Source organism: Tenrec ecaudatus, chromosome 10, assembly GCF_050624435.1.
Source record: "Tenrec ecaudatus isolate mTenEca1 chromosome 10, mTenEca1.hap1, whole genome shotgun sequence".
NCBI classification, from domain to species: Eukaryota; Metazoa; Chordata; class Mammalia; order Afrosoricida; family Tenrecidae; genus Tenrec; species Tenrec ecaudatus.
In genome coordinates this window covers 23,493,587-23,498,308 of record NC_134539.1, presented here as the reverse complement: position 1 = coordinate 23,498,308, position 4,722 = coordinate 23,493,587, and the positions used below count along the sequence as shown (strand labels likewise).

At 38.6% G+C, this 4,722-nt stretch overlaps 1 non-coding gene across 1 annotated transcript; it reads right to left on the bottom strand.

The window, feature by feature from the left end:
• Positions 1-1,287: 1,287 nt before the first annotated feature.
• On the bottom strand, positions 1,288-1,350 carry LOC142460475 (U7 small nuclear RNA). The gene has a single exon (XR_012786673.1). It is a non-coding gene; the product is annotated as a U7 small nuclear RNA (small nuclear RNA).
• Between the last annotated feature and the right edge of the window lie 3,372 nt (positions 1,351-4,722).

Sequence of the window (4,722 nt, the reverse complement as noted above, 5' to 3'; positions counted from 1 at the left end):
AAAGTGATATATTTTCTTTCCAGCACTTAAAAGATGTCTTTTGCTGCAACTTTTTCAATTTAATATGTCATTTCATTTCTTGACTTCTACTTCCATGGGCATTGATAGTTGATTTAAGATGAATAAAATCATTGACGGTTTCAATTTCTTTGTCATTTATCATGATAGTGTTCAACACTCAGTTGGAAGATTTTTCCTTCCCTTTAGGTTCAGGTGTCATGCATACTTCATGTAAAAGCATTCAACTGCACGAATCACAACAAACTATGGATAATGGTTTAAAGAATGGAAACTTTAGAACATTTAACTGTGCTCATGTGTAACCTGTAAGTGGATCAAAAGGAAGTCATTCAAATAGAACAAGGGGCTACATGGTTCAACATGGGTACCCCCCAAAAAACTGGTTTTTTTTCAAAGCAATGTATTTAATTTTTAAAAAAATATCACCTTCATCGTACTCCCCATTACACATAATACTTCTGTCAAATCTGTGATTTTATTCTTGGAAACATTTTTCAAACTCATCTGTTTGGATGGCTAACAGCACCTCTGTCATTTTATTCTTCACCTCTTCTACAGCATCAAATCACTGTCCTTTCATGTTCATCTATACTCATAGAAACATAAAGAAGTCGCATGGAGCAAGTTCAGGTGAGTAAGGTGCCTGGAGCAAGAGACACACGCTTTTTTTTTTTGCCAAAAAAACCTGGTGTACTGAGATGGCTACATGAGCAGGTGAACTGCTGTGGTTACAAAACCAGTCCCCTGTCTGCCACAAATCAGACCTTTTTTGTTGCACACTGTTACGCAATCTTTTTAGAACCTTAAATAGAAGGCTTGATTAACAGTATGACCTGGTGGAAAAATCACCAAATGCACTATCCCCGCACATTAACAAAAAACTAATGAGCGTAATCTTGATCTTTGATTTCACTTGATGAGCACTTGGGGCATGGGGTGACGATGGCATCTTCACTGGCTTGATTGATGTTTGTTTTGGGGTTGTAAGAAGAGCACCATGTCACATCTCCAGTAATGACCTTGGGGGGGTAAAATGTGGTCACTTCTAAGCTGTTCTTTGTAAGCACAGCATGTTTCCACTCAATGCACCTTTTCCTGGTCAGTCAGAACCTGAGGCACAAACTTCACAGTGATGCATCTTATACCGAAATCTTCCATTAAAATTCTCTAATCCGAGCTTCAAGATAGTCCAGATAGTGTCGCCCTCTCTTCAATGGCGTGTCATCAGTCTTCAAGCACCAGTGCATACATTTTTTTTGTGTGTGGGGTGGCAGGTTCTGGAAAAAACAGAAAACCTGCTAGACAAATTCTAAAACAGCTGTAACACTAGTGCATGGATCTTGTCAACATTTCTCTCCTTTGGGGAAGTTGACCGACATCCTGAATGAGGTTTGTCAGTAATTGATCGTTTGCCTTTTGAAATAAGAAAACCCCTCATACACTTGAGTTTTTCCCATAGCGCTGCCCTGGTGAATGTGTTCGACATCATAACAGTTTCTGTGGCATTATTTATTCCTGAGCAGGAAACAAAATGTCACAGCTGTAAGCTTTTCTCTTAACTCAGCCATGACAAAAAATGAGGTTTGAGCAAAACTGCTTTTATGAAAAATTCACTGTGACCAGAGAGAACGTTCCCTGGCAATGCCACTGTGTGCACTAACAGAGAGAGTTGCTTGATACTCGCCTAATGGGAAAAAGCATTCTACAAAAGTGTCACCCGGCTGTGCTTTTTCCTGGTGTGTTTTTTTGGTGGGGTAACCCCTCACGCATCAGGGTTATTTTTTCCACCTAACTATTCACTATTTGATGAACAAATAATCTAAGGAGCTATACGATATTAAGATGAAATTGGCATGAGTTTAGAGGAAGATTCATCAACAACCTAAAATCCATATGAAATACAAATTTGCTTGCTAAAATGAAGACCATTTGTTGCTAAGAGTAAAAAGATTTGTCCAAGACTAGAAAATAAAGTTATATAAATTAAAAGAAGATAATAAATCCCTACGGGACAGTGGGTAACTGATATTCACATTCGAATGTGGTTTTTTTCTCTCTAAAGAAGGGATGAGCACTTGCATGGTGGAGAGTAACTTGAGAGTGCCCATAAAGAACCCCGTTTTGAGACTCCAAAAGCACAAATTCACTGCCTTCACAATAGACCATTGTGCCCCTATGCATTCCCCAGACTGTAACTCTTTTTATTTTCCTTTTTTTTTGGAAATCATTTTATTAGGGGCTCATACAACTCTTATCATAATCCATACACACATCAGTTGTGTAAAGCACATTTGTACATTCATGGCCCTCATCATTCTCAAAACATTTGCTCTCTACTTAAGCCCCTGGCATCAGCTCCTAATTTTTCCCCTCCCTCCCCCCTCCCCTATCCCTCAGAACCCTTGATAATTTATAAATTATTATTATTTGACATATCTTGCCCTGTCCGACATCTCCCTTCACCCACTTTTCTGTTGTCTGTCCCCCAGGGAGGAGGTCACATGTAGATCCTTATAATTGGTTCCCCCTTTCCAACCCATCTTCCCTCTACCCTCCCAGTATTGCCACTCAGACCACTGGTCCTGAAGAGATCATCCGTCCTGGATTCGCTGTGCTTCCAGTTCCTATCTGTACCAGTGTAAATCCTCTGGTCTAGCCAGACTTGCAAGGTAGAATTGGGATCATGATAGTGGAGGTTGGGGGGTTGGGAAGGGAGCATTTAGGAACTAGAAGAAAGTTATATTTTTTATCATTACTACATCGCACCCTGACTGGTTCATCTCCTCCCTGAAACCATTCTATAAGGGGATATCTTGAGAGGAGTCGAAGGCTACATGTTTCTTCCATTAGATTGAGAGTGTAAGGGATTTTCAGTAAACTAACAAGGAAGGGAGATCGACCAGCAAGAAGTTCAGAAGAAGATACCAGGACCAAGGACAAAGAAGTTGGTTTGAGAGTGCTAAAACCAAAGGTGTGGGATTCTAATCAATTGATCTGCTCCCAATCATGGTTTGTGATAGTTTCTCTTGTTTCCCATGTCCTAAAGATCTGTACATCCTTGGATACTCTTATGGCCTAGGGCTGATTGCCTCCCTCATCTGGAGGATGTCTTTTCTCCTTGTTTAAGACTTAATAAATGTTCTTAAATTAAAACAAAAAAATTGAAGTGAAAGGAAATAGATCTATGACTCAAAATTTTGTTTCTCAACTTTTTTGGAGTCAAAATAGGAAACCAAAGATAATAAAATGGACAAAAAGAGATTATGGAATCTGAGTATTATTTAAAACTCCCATATCTTATCTAGGAACTCAGCAATCTGGAGGGATAAAATGATCATGTGTTATTAAAAATTGGGAGGCTATGATAGTTAATAATTTTGAACTGGAAAAAAGGAAGACTTTTGGGCTTCCCTGAAACTTAGACCAGGGAATCTCACACCGAATGCCATGAATATCTCAGTGAAGGTCTGACTGCTTTTGGTTGGTCATTTAAAAATTTAGCTTATAGACAGACTTAAAACAAAATTGTCCATAACCTGTAATAAAATATATATCAATGGGACTCCATATCAGACTATAAAAACCTCTGCTATCAATTCAATGCTGATTCATAGAGACCCTGTAGGACAGGGTAGAACTGCCCCTGTGAGTTTCTGACACTGTAACTGTTTACCAGAGTAGAAAGCCTCATCTTTCTACTTTTAGTTTTTTAAGAAATGGCTGATGGTTTAAAATTGCCAAACTTCTGGGTTGCAGCACAATGTGTAACCACTAAGCCACCAGGGGTCCGTATAGCAGAACTATGGAGATATCACAATATAAATTAGATAATGTATGTCTGCTGGAAATTCTAAGGCAAAATGATGAGAATAAATAAAATTGTACAGACAAAAGTTTACATAATAGCTTGCAAGATATTGCTAGCTGCCTTTTGATTCTGAACTCAATTGATGTCATAAGGGATAAAGAAGACCTTTTAGGAAATAAACTGCTACAGTGGCTGCAACAATGGGCTCCAAGGACCATGACTGTGAGGATGGCAAAGGACCTGACAATGTCTTATTCTGTTAGGTGCTATTGAGCTGGTTCTCACTCACAGTGACCTCAATATACAAGCGAACCAGACACTGCCTGGTCTTGTGTCATGCTCATAATAGCTTTACGTTTGAGCCCATTTAGCAGCCACTGTATCAATCCATCACATTCAGGGCCTTCCTATTTTTCACTGACCCCCTACTTTACCAAGCATGATGTCCTTTTCCAGGGATGGATTTCTCTTCATACCGTGTCCAAAGCATATGAGATGAAATCTGACCATCTTGACTTCTAAGGCGCATCTTGGCTGTATTTCTTCCAAGACAAATTTATTTGTTTTCCTGGTAGCCCTTTCAATGTTATTGACCAGCACCAAAATGTAAAAGCCTCAGTTCTATTATGATCTTCCGGTTATTTATTGACCAGTTTTCTTGTTATATAGTTGTGTCCATTTCTATGCACAGACACATTAAAGCAACATTTCTATTTCCATTAAATATCTTTAATATAATAATCCAGTAATAATAGCACTAAAGTTATTATGTACATTACAAGGTAGTACCCATTTGTTGTTATTAATCATAGTGTGTGCCTCAAGTTTTTAATATAATATACATTATAGGGGTTGTTTCATAACTATGGGTTGTACATGAGTCAGAGGATCCT